At 40.1% G+C, this 12,605-nt stretch overlaps 1 protein-coding gene across 1 annotated transcript in view; it reads left to right on the top strand.

Annotated features, from left to right (window-relative positions):
• The window catches only part of TEX29 (testis expressed 29), a gene marked incomplete at both ends in the record, with an annotated part of 45,659 nt that overhangs the window by 14,117 nt on the left and 18,937 nt on the right, over positions 1-12,605 (top strand). The gene's annotated exons all lie outside the window — the stretch shown is intronic.

Here is a 12,605-nt window from a genome sequence, read left to right as displayed (position 1 = left end):
ATGGTAAAAAAACAAAACATATTTGCTTATCCAAAAAAGTAGTCTGTAAAATGTCATCTTAAGGGAAGAAAATGTTGATAAATGTGGAGGTCAGAGATTTTGCAATTACATTTGATCAGGTGGACACACTGATATAGATGCTGGCAATGTGGAAACTTATGCAGTAAGGATAAAAAAAAATCATTAACAAGGAAATGTGCAAGCAGCCTGCACACTTAATACCCCCCAAAACCTGAGAAAGTGGAAGACACTTCCCAAGGAGTCACAAATAATTGGAACTTCATCATGCTTAAGAGATATCCATGATTGGAGGAAGTTACCACAGAGAAATACTGTGCATGACAGAGTTTCTGGGTGTTTGGGGAGCGAGACTCTGAAAATTTTGCAAATATTCAGAACAGAAGAGGGAAGTTGGCAAGATAATGTTTTCTTGATGGCGACGTGGCTATGAAGCTGAACTCATAGGTCTCCAGATTGACCAGGGCCTTAATCACATTGGATTCTGGAGCATTGAATGTTGGCAGGAGCCCCAAGGGTTGTTTCCGATTTCCTCTAGGATTAGGAACCACAGTGATTCCTCTCAAAGGTGGAAAATATCTTGCAATGTTTTATTCTGAGATTGCTTTGCTTGGAATGCACTCAAATAAACTCGACAGATGACAGCTGCCTGAAGAATGGAGTGGCTTGTTGAAGAGGGTGAGTCTTTTGGAAAACAGTAGCCTAGCCCTCTTGTCTTCCTTTGATGCAAGGGATGGAAAAAAGGTTGGTTTAATTCTAGAATGTGATGTGAGCTCTCACAGGCCACCTCCAGGAACTTAATATACGCTTTCCATAGCATGAACACCAGAGATCTGAGCGGTGTCAGGATTGGATTACATTGTTGGCCTTAAAAAACTCAAAGTCTGTAAAGCAATTTCACACTTTATACAATATCGTGTGGCCAGTATATTCTCAGTGGAAAAGATGTTTCTGATATAGAAAAATGGCAATGTCTTTTGATTTGGAATATTTTCCATGATTTGAAAGTCAAATTTAATTTTTAAATTAAGTTTAAATTATTAGTAAGGCTACATAAAATTGAATAAGCTTATATTCAAATTGGCAGTAGGAGGTGGGATGGAGTGAATGGAAAATGCCGTTATGGACAGGATAAAATGAAGACAAAGGTCTTTCCCTTTTGAACTTATAACCTAGGGAAGAGAACAAAAGAATATTTTTTACATTTCAATGACTTATTCATTTTGTAACTGGAAATTTGTACCTTTTGACCTCCTCTGCACCCCCCCCCTTTTTGCCTCAGGCAACCACCAATCTGTTCTCTATATTCATGAGCTCTTGTTGTTTTTTTTGGTTTTAGATTCCAGAAATAAATGAGACCATATGGTATTTATCTTTTTCTGTCTGACTTATTTCACTTAGCACGATGCCCTCAAGAAGAAAAGTAATATGAAAAATCCAGAAAAGAAGATAAAAAATAAATTTTTCCCATGATCCCAAATTGTAATAATTGATATTTGATTATAGGTATTTCTTTCTCATTCTTTTCCTAACTGCACAGTATTTTGAGTCCATCCTGCCCTCTGGGACAATAATAGGCACTTGTCTTTGTCCCCTGTGATAGTTTTACCTGTCAACTTGACTGGTCCAGGGGGTGCCCAGAAACTTAGCTGAACATAATTCTGGGCATTTCTATGAAGACATTTTGGGTTGAGCTTAACATTTAAATTGGTAAACTGAGTAAAGCAGATTGTCCTACTCAATGTGGGTGGGCCTTAGTCAATCTGCTGAAGGACTGAATAGAACAAAAAAGCTGACCCTCTTACAAATAAGAGGGCAATTCTCCTGCCTGATGGCCTTTGAACTGGGTGATCAATATTTTCTTGCCTTTGGATTTGAACTGAAACATGGGCTTTTTTAGGTCTTGAGCCTGCCAACCTACAGATTGGAACCTTATACCATCAGCTACTTAGGTCTCCAGGGTGCTGACTACAGGCCTTGGGACTTGGCAGCCTCCATAGTTGTGTGAGCCCATTTGTTATACTAAATAAGTAAATAGATAAGTAAGTCTCCTGTTGGTTCTCTTGATCTGGAGAACCCTGGCCAATACACTCCCTGTGTAATAAAAAAGTTGGCCTCAGCACAAAAAGAGGTTTGGCTTTTGTCCCCCATGTCTGGGCGGTAAGCCCTTGGATTTTCCCATGTGAGAGGAGTATCTTTGTGACTCATAGCGGGTCCCTAGATAGTTTATGCTAATGAGATGACACAGGATGGGGACTGGTCACACCAGAAAGACCAACTAGGTGATATCAATCCCATCTCTGGGAAGGAAGAGGGCTGGTGATTGAGTTCAACCACATGGGCATCAATCCACTCAATCACGTCTCAGAATGAAGCCCCAGTAAACACTCTGGACACTGAGACTGAGCATCCCTGGTTGCTGACCTACATCGATGTGCCAGGAGATGTGTCCTGAGCATGAAAGCTTTACCTGTGGGATCCTCCCACCTCATTCTTCCTTTTGCTGGTTGCAATTTGCATCCTTTTGCTATGATAAAACTGAAATAATTATAGCACTTTCCTGAGTTTTGTGAGTTGTTCTAGCAAAGTATGGAACATGAGTGTGATGATGAAGCCCCCGAATTTGCAACCAGCTGGTCTGAAGTGTGCAGGTGGTCTGAGGACCCCCTGACTTTGTGACTGGCACCTGAAGTAAGAGCAGTCTTGTGGAAATTAGTACCTCAGATTGTGCAGTTGGACAAAAGTCCCTTGTACCCCCTGTCACTGCAGAAATTTTGCTGCCTGGCCCCACCCACTGGTTGGGGTGAGAGGTGGACTTACAGGTTTTTGCAAAGATGGGCTCTGGTGCTCAGAGTGGGGGACATTAGACCCACCTTCTTCTTTACTCTCATCACACTATAAGGGGCAGGTTTGGTACTCATCTCAGGTTTGTAAATGTACACAAAAAGAGATTTAGCCAAGATCATGCAGAACATGGGAGAGAACCAAACTCTGACCTTTGGGTGCCAGGGCCCTCTGTGCCTGGAGGAAACCTGAGATCCTAGCTGAGAGCATCCCATATGAAATGGTTGCAATGGACGTTTTCTGCTTTACATGCTGAATTTGAGGATTGTTTTTGTTCTTAACTGTTGAAATCTGTTGTGCTTTTACAATGGGAGAAACCACCAGCTAACCTTCATCTCAGAGGAACAATACCCTTTCAGGATCGGCCTGTACAGTACCTGACACATTATGTAATAATTTTCATTGTCCTCACTTGTCTAAGAATAAAAACATTTTATTCTGAAAGTAAGGCTGCATACACTATAATCTGATCTTTTGATGAAGCAAAGAAAAGCTGATTTATTTTTAGATAATGAACTTGCTGATAAGTCTTAATTTGGACCCAGTGCATTTAACTGCCTGAGGCGGTTCAGCGAGTTCCCCCATTCTCTGTGTGTACATGTGTATTGACATGTCACCCTGTGGGGACAGGGCCCTTTCCGGGTCTAATCCACACACAGGCTACTATTGATTCTTCACAAAGAAGAAAAATAAAGTCGGAGCATTTTCTTTGGCTCCAAACCCTCTTTTCCCTCCCATGACGATTTCCAGAGCCTTTCTTTTTGCTTGTTTTTGGCTTGCAAAACAAGCAAAATTTTTGGATTGAAAAATATGAATCTCAGTCTCTTGCCTTCATAGAGTTTACAAATTAAACGCGGATGCTTAGAATAAAGGTCACCAGAAGTCCCTCTGCTCCGCAGGTTTTGTCTTCCCTCCTCCTGGACGCTTTTTTCTTTCTGGAGAGTGGCTGGAATGTGGGATGAGCACATTTTGTGTCATGTCTGTGGATATATCTTTAAATAGAAACAGAGACCCTATGGCTGAGGTTGTAGGACAAGGGTGGGTCGTCAGGATGCTCAGTGTGGAACCTCCTGGTCTGGGACGGTGTTTGTGGCATCATAGGAGGGAGTGAACAAGGCCATGGGGGATGTGGGGCAAGGTGGAGTGGAGCCTTTTCTCTGGCCGAGTCACTGAGAGTAGAGGGTTCCGTCTTGACTGAGAGCAGCCTGCCATCAACACTTTCGAATGAAAGAGGGGACCAGCTTTGATGAAGTGTCTGCATGAGCCAGGTTCTGGGGGAGATCCATGGAAAACACAGAGCATGCCCAGGTACGCAAGGGTGAGAGTGAAGCTGCCTACATCCCGAGGATAAAACATTGTCCTCAGCTGGGAGAGAGGACAGGAAAGAGGCAGAACAACTGCCCCCCGCCCCCCAGATGACACCGTCCTAATCCCTGGAACCAGTGAATATGTGAATCACTTCACAGATATGAGGGTGGTTAGTGACCTTGAGGTGGGGAGATAATCTGGGATCATCCAAGTAGAACCCAACTAATGACAAGTGTTCTGAAAAGTGGAGGGTTCTCCTGGCAGGGATCAGAGGGAGAAGTGACCAAGGAAGGGTGGCAGAGGGATGCCTTCTTGCAGACTTTGAGTATGGAGGAAGAGCCAGGAGCCAAGGATGCAGGTACCTCTAGGAGCTGGAGAAAGGCAAGAAGCATGCTCCCCAGAGTCTTTGGAAGGAAAGTAGCTATGCCCACACCTTGACTTTGGTTCAGTGAGACTGCACTGGACTCCTGACCTGCAGAACTGTAAGATAACACGTTTGTATTGTTCCACTAAATCTTTGGTAATTGGTTATGGCAACAATAGAAAACTAAGACAGTGATGTTGGAGGTTTGAGGAGAGAGGGGCCACTACAAAGTCTCCACCTAGAACCTTGGGTACCAAGCGTGCTCCTGGGCCCAGCTGCATCAACATCATCTGGGAGCTTGTTAGAAATGCAGGCCTCCATGCCCATACCAGACAAATGAGGTCAGAACATGCATTTAAAAGTGTTCCCAGCAACTGCCTGTTTGGGCCAGGGAAGTAGGGACTGGGTAGATAGAGACAGGTAGGACCTGCAAGCACCTCTGAGCACCCAAGTGGTTGTGAATTTAAGGTGAGACCCATTAGAACAGTTGCAGGTTGTATCAAATCAGCCTTGTAGGTGTGAGTGTGGATGTGATGGACAACCAGATTAAGTAGGGTTGTAGTGTAGCCAATCAAGTATGGTGATAGGAGGGAAGGGGTGGAGGGTTAAGGATGCATAGAGGAAATTCTAATAAATGACCTTGGAAAATAATAATTTTATAGTTTTGCATTTTACATTTAGGTCTGTAATCCATTTTGAGTTAATTGTGAGGGGTGTAAAATCTGTGTCAAATCATTATGTGGGTCTATTTCTGGGCTTTCTATTCTGTTCCATCGATCTATTTATCTAGTTATTTGGCAATACCATACTGTCTTTTAAATTTTTTAATTACTATTTTTAAATTTTAAAAAATATTACAGTTGATATACAATAAGTATTATATTGGTTTCAGGTATACAACATAGTGATTAGACATTTATGTAACTTATAAAGTGATCACCCTCATTATAAAACACTGTCTCGATTACTGTAGTTTTATAGTTAAGTCTTGAAGTCAGGTAGTGTCAGTCCTCCAGCTTTGCTCTTCTCCTTCAACATTGTGTTGGCTAGGCTGGGTCTTTTGCCTCTATATAAACTTTACAATCATTTTGTCCATCTTCACAAAATAACTCAATGGGATTTGGACTGTGATTACACTGAATCTGTAAGTCAATTTGGGAAGAACTGACATCTTGACAATATTGAGACTTCTCATCCATGAACATGGAATAGCTTTCCATTTATTTAGTTTGATTTTGTTCATCAGAGTTTTATAGTTTTCCTCATATAGTTTTGTACATATTTTGTTAGATTTATACCTAAGTATTTCATTTGGGAGGTACTAATGAAATGGTATTATGTTTTTAATTTCAAATTCCATTTGTTCATTGTTGGTATATAAGATATGGATTTTGTATATTGACTTTGTACCCTGCAATCTTGGAATAATTGCTTATTAGTTCCAAGAGTGGTTGTGAAAATTCTTTTAGATTTTCTTTCAGGGAATTGGTGTATTTCATCTGAGTTATTAAATTTGTGGGCATGAAGTTTTTAATACTATTCCTTTATTATCCTTTCAAAGTCCATGAGGTCTGTAATGATGTCCTTTCATTTTTGATATTAGCATTTTGCCTTCTTTCTTAAATCTATTTTTTGAAACACTCTCAAACTTACAGAAAAGTTGCAAGTTACAGTACAAAACTTTTTTCTCCACTGAACCATTTCAGAATTGCTGGAATAATATCCTTCTCCCAAATATTCTAATATGTATTTCTAATAAACAAAGAAATTCTTTTATATAACAATAATTCAGCTATCAATATCAGGAAATTAACACTGATATTTACTACCATTTAGTTCTTGGACCCCATTCAAATATTGTTGATTCTCCCAATCAAAATGCCCTTTACATCAAAAGGGTTGGGTTCAGTACAGCTTACATTTACCCTTTAGTCTTCTTCAGTCTGGAGCATTCCTCAGGCTTGTGAACTATTGTGGAAAAGTCACTTTTGAAAATTATAGATGAATTACTTAGGACTCCTTGCTTTGGACTTGTCTGATCTTTCCCTCATGAATACATTTAGGCGATGCATCTTCATAGTGAATATCACAGGAGAGATGCTGTGTCTAATCATTGCATCTATAAAGTACCACTTTTAAATAGCTCCATTGCTGGTAATGGCCATTTTATTTTATTTTATTTTTAATAACAGTTTACATTCAATATTATTTTGTATTAGTTTCAGGTATACAGCATAGTGGTTAGACAATCATATACTTTACAATATTTCCCCCTGCTATTTTCAGTACCTACCTGGCACCATGTATAATTATTACAATATTATTTACTATATTCCCTATGATGTACTTTATATCCCTGTGACTATTTGGTATCTACAAATCTATATTTCTCAATCCCTTTACCTTTTTCACCCAGCCCCCCAAAAGCCCTCCCCTCTGGCAACCATCACTGTTCTCTGTATCTATGAGTCAGTTTCTGTTTAGTTTGTTCATTTATATCATTCTTTAGATTCCACATATAAGTGAAATCATATGGTATTTGTCATTTAAATCACTAGATCAAGATGGCATCTGCAAGGCTTATCCATTACATGTTACTCATATCTCCTTCTTAATTAGTATTTTGCGTGCAGGTACCTTGAAATTGTGTAAGTATCCTCATTTAATTTCCTATTTGCATATTCATTCATTCATTCATTCATCCACTCACCCATATCTGTATTGACTCATGGTGCAATGGTTTAATGGACTATAATCTGTTACTATCATTACTTATTTTGATGCTTAAATCCTCTCAAGTTTGGCCAAAGGAAGCCCCTATGAACTGGCTCCTGTGCCTCTTTGGCATCATTCCTTGAGAATTTTCCTGCTTCCTGACACAACACAATATTTCAGGCTCCTCTTATACCTTCCCTTCCCCAGCCCTGGGGTCAGCTATTTCTCCAAGAAGCCCTGGTTCCTTTCAGTGGTGCCTCCTTTATTCTATGCCAGCTCTAGCCAAACTCAACTATGAGAGGGGCAGGAGGGTCTTTCCTCACTCCCCAGGGAGGAGCTGCTGACTTGTCACCGCTGGGAACCCACGGGCCTCTGTGCATCAGTGAGCCCTTCCTGGGCCCCTGAGCAGTTGGTTACCCTTTCTGCGGGAGCAGAGGTCACTGCGGGCTACCAAAAGCCCCGCTTGTGCAGCACGGCAGAGTCCTTTTGTTGTTGTTGTTTGTTGTTGTTGTTGACTTTTAAAAACCCCACTTATCTATTCTGCTTCAAATTAATCCCCAAATGTTGCTTTATCAAACCATTTGTTGTTTCAGTGGCTGTTGATTACAGACGTACGTCATTTCTCTCCCAGCCTTTTTAAAGGGCCAATCACTATGGTAACCGTATTACAAAAAATTGCTTTGTCTCCTGAAAATACCCTTCAGAAAAAGGTCATTTGGTATTAACATTTTCCAGCTGAAACTGGCAGTGTAAGTAGTGCTAAGAACATTGTCACCACACGCTGTTCTTCTGTGGGACTATGTTTTGAGTCATGTAATTTCAGGAAACTCTCAAAACAGGACTAAATATTGAGAGTAGAAAGAGCTCTAATGCTACAACATATGTGTATGTGTGTTTCTAAATTTGGAAAACTATACTTATTTTGTGTCTTGTGGTGGCAGGGAAGCTTTATTGGCTCTTGATAATGACATTTGCAGTTTCCTTGATCCCAGTGTGGGTTGAGATTGAGAGAGGCTCCCTGCTCTTGTCAGACCTGAAAGGTGCCTGGAGCCAATTAATGGGAAAGATGACCCTGCAGGCAGAGTGGCTTCCAGAGGCGCCGACTTCCACAGAGCTGCACCCATAGGTGAGGCTGAGGCAGACCAGTGAACTTTCAGCGTTATAATAGAGCCCACAGCGGGTCAGACAATAGAATATATTTTTGTTGTCGTTTTTCCCTTTAACCTCAAGATTTTATATAATATTTCATTGGCTGTGGGGTTTTATTTCTCAGAATAAAAATCATTTAGGCTGTGTTCTGGGTGCTCAGATCTTTCACCCTTTTATTTCCCAGGGGAAGAAATGGAAGTACAGAGGTTCCTCAGCCTCAGACCTAATTTCTACCCAGATGGTATTGAAAGCTGCACCTCTACTCTTGTGTTGCTACTTTCTTAAGAATTATTCTCCATCAGATTGATACATGAGCACAATTTAACAGGCAAATACTCCTATGTGGTTCATAATGAGAAATGGCAGTCCCCTGACTCTTTCCTTCCCCCCAGGGCCTGCTCCCCAGGGGCAGCCACTGCTCCTTGTTTCAATGGTGACTTCTAGTATTTGTCTCCATATGTCCAAGCCATCTCCTTGAAGAGCTGCTTAGATCTACTTAAGTAGCTGTTTCACCAGTGCTTACTTTGTGCCAGGTGCTCTCTAAAGTGCTTTCCATGTTCTAACTATTAATTTTCTCAATAGCCCAATTAGGCAGGTACTATCATTGGCTTCATGATAAAACTGAGGCACAGAGAGGTTAAGTAGGTGGCACAAACACACAGTAAGAGGGGAAGGTGGGGCTTTGAACTCTGACATTCTGGTGCCAGGGTTTTTGATTTATCAGTGTTGTGTATCCTAATAGACTTACTATCATGGGAGGTCTAGATCACTCTCATATCCTCCATGCTCATAATTTTTCCTTCACTCCATCCTATCTAGAACACCAATGGGTGCATTTTCGTGTACCTTCTCGGTATTTCTATCTCTCTCTGTCTCTGTGTCTCACACTTGTGCACGGGTGCACACACACAATTCTTGAATCATTTGAAAGTCCTTCAGCACATGTCTCCTAGGAACGATGATATTTTCCAACCTGACAGTGCTATTGTCATCCCCAACAAATCATAGACAGTCCATATTCCAGTTTACCCAGTTGGTCCCCAAATGTCTTCTACATATTTTTTTCAATCTAGGTAAAATTTAAGATCACACATAACAGTTGTTTATAATGAATGTCTCTATAATTCCTTTAATCTAGAATAATACCCACGCCCCTTCCCTTTCAAGACATCAAGGCCATGGAGTCCAGGTGAGTTGTCTTGATTAATATTCACAAAATGGATTATTTGGTTGTATCCTTATAGTTTTTTTTTACTATATCTTTATTGATTTCAGAGAGAGGAAAGGAGAGGGAGAGAGAGAGATAGAAACATCAATGATGAGTCATTGATCGGCTGCAGCCCACAACCCGGGCATGTGCCCTGACTGGGAATCGAACCCTGATCGCCTGAAAACTAGGTCGACACTCAACCGCTGAGCCATGCCCGGCCGGGCTGTATCCTTATAGTTTTTTAAAAAATATGTTTTTATTGATTTCAGAGAGAGGAAGGGAGAGAGAGAGAGATAGAAACATCAATAATAAGCAAGTCATTGATCGGCTGCCTCCTGTACACCCCTGACTGGGTATCGAGCCTGCAACCCAGGCATGTGCCCTGACCTGGAATAGAACTTCGATCTCCTGGGTCCTAGGTCGATGCTCAACCGCTGAGCCACGCCTGCCAGGCTGTATCCTCATAATTTGATTGAGTTCAAATATTGTGGCAAGACTGCTACATAGGTGATACTGTGTGCTTCCTGTTTCATTGCATTAGGGGCTAACAATTTGTTAAATTTAATCATTTATTTCAGATGACTACTAGATTGCTCTAGTGTAAAAACCTATTTCTATTTGTAATTGGTAAGAAATTTGTGGGATGATAAATTGAAGCTGTATGAATATTCTGTTCCCCAATAACCTTTTACTCAATGATTTTTGCTTATATCAATTATGGTTGCAGAATGGTGATATTCTAATTCTATCATTCCTCCCACATTTATTAACTGGCTTTCTTCTGTAAAGAATAACTTTATCTCTCTAGTCTTTTTTAAAAAATAATTCACGATAGACTCAATTATTCTGTTTAAATTCACTGTATTATAATCGATTACAGTCATTATTCTCTTTTATCAAATTGTTCCAAGTTTGGCCAGCAGGAGCCTCTTCAATCAGGTTCTTGTATCTTTTTGACATGCCCCATTCATCTTTAAATGCTTTTTTGCTTTCTGACATAAAAGATGATTCAAACTCACTTTGCTTTCTCTGCATAAGACCTGGAATGAGTTAATTTTCTAAGGACCCTTGGTTATTTTGTGTGGGGAGTGGCTTTATAAATAAAGGCCTCAGTACTAGGTATGCTAATTGGGACTGGGATGCCATTGCTTTTGGCCCTTTAGATGGACAGAGCTAGAAGTTCTATATCTACACTGACACCCCAATTCAAGACCAATACCACAGGCTGCCTCTTGTTCCATATCTATATTTCCCTTCTCTTAAGACCCTGGGTTTCTGAAAGCTTAATATATTTCACCTATTTGCTCTAGCATGCACAAATTCATTTCAGAATTACTACACCAACACCATACTAACAACAAACTTGTAAAGAAAAATTCCACATTTCTTTGAAATAATTTTTGTCCTTGGAGTATATAACACAAGGTGTGAACTGTGTTGAAAACCTACTTGCATTAATTCTTCTTTTGGTGTGGTTTGTGTTGTCAGTTTGATATGCCATTAAGATCATTTGTTTCTATGGGTTTACAGTTTTAAAGTATGCCACTTATCATCATATTTGACTGACTTTTTGAACATGTTAAGCTCTTACATGCTCAAAATACAAAACTATATAAAAGAGTGTAGTCAGAGAACTCTAATTCCCATCTAGATCCCTTCCATTTATTTCCCATCCACCAGCCTCTAGGGTAATAGTTTTTATTAGTTTCTGGTTAATCCTTCTGTGTAAATATGTGTATATGTATGTATATGTACATATGTGCATATTATATGTATGTATTATATACAGGGTGGGGCAAAAGTAGGTTTACAGTTGTTGATATAGAAAATAATACCCTAATTAATAAATAATAATACAAGAATAAACACTATGTTTTGTGTACTCACTACTGTAAGCCTACATTTGCTCCAGCCTGTAGATTTCTTATTTAACTTTCTTTTGTACACGAAAGGCAGTATACTATATACGCTCTTGTATTTTTTAACTTAAAATATACCCTGGAAATCACTCTGCATTAGTTTATAATATTTTTCAGTTTAGAGCTGCATTATACATTATGTGGCTATACTTTAGTTTATGTAACTTGTTGCTTATAGATAGGCACTTAGCCTGTTCAATATTGCCATTACAAATAATGCCGTAGTGAATAACACTGGGCATGCATTTGTGAAGATGTGTTTTTCAGGACTAGTTCTAACAAGTGAGATTTCAAAGGGTCAATGCATAGTTTTCTCAGTTGTTGCCAAATTCCCCTCCATGGGTGAGGTACCATTTTGCATTCTCACCAGCAATGTGTCCAAGTACCTGCTTCTCCCACAGTCTTGCCAACAGGGTGCATGGTCACACTCCTGAATTCTTGCCAACATGATAAGCGAGACATAGTATCCCAGTGTAGTTTTAATCTGTATTTCTGGATGAAGTCAAGCATCTTTTCATACTGCTAACAACCTTTCGTATGTTGTTTCCTCTGAACTGTTTATGTGTTTTGTCCATTTTTCTATTGGACTTTTTACCTTTCTTTTCCTCTATTTGTGTAGACATGTCTCATATATATATAGGGCTGGGTTTTTTATCTCAACTCTATTATATTATTAAATGTTACAGTTGTTTGTAATTTCCTGAGCCTTTTGGGGTCCTGTGGGGTGACTCAGCTAGCTTTTGTTTTGCACCCCGTAGGCTCTCAGATTTCACCGTTATCTATTTTTCAGTGTCAGCTGCCACTGTCTACCTGATTTCCATTTTCCAAAAACGCATAGACCCTGTGTATCTGCTATCAGGGCCTTTTCTGTGCCGTCTGTCCTTGCTGTGCCCACCTTTCCCTTCTGTTGTGATGAATTTAAGGTGGAGGAGAGGAAGGATGTTCAGCTGCTGTCTTAAAGGGGAAGCTGCTTTCTGGGCTGCTGTCAAATTTTCTTTTCTATAGTTTTGCCTTGCTCCTCAAACCAACCCCCCGTTTTTGGACTGTCTACCTAAGATGTTTAAATTTGGGGGGGTTG

This window comes from Miniopterus schreibersii (genome assembly GCF_964146895.1).
Source record: "Miniopterus schreibersii genome assembly, chromosome: 2".
NCBI lineage: Eukaryota > Metazoa > Chordata > Mammalia > Chiroptera > Miniopteridae > Miniopterus > Miniopterus schreibersii.
The sequence above is the reverse complement of the archived record's forward strand: the minus strand, read 5'-3'. Positions and strand labels throughout refer to the sequence as shown.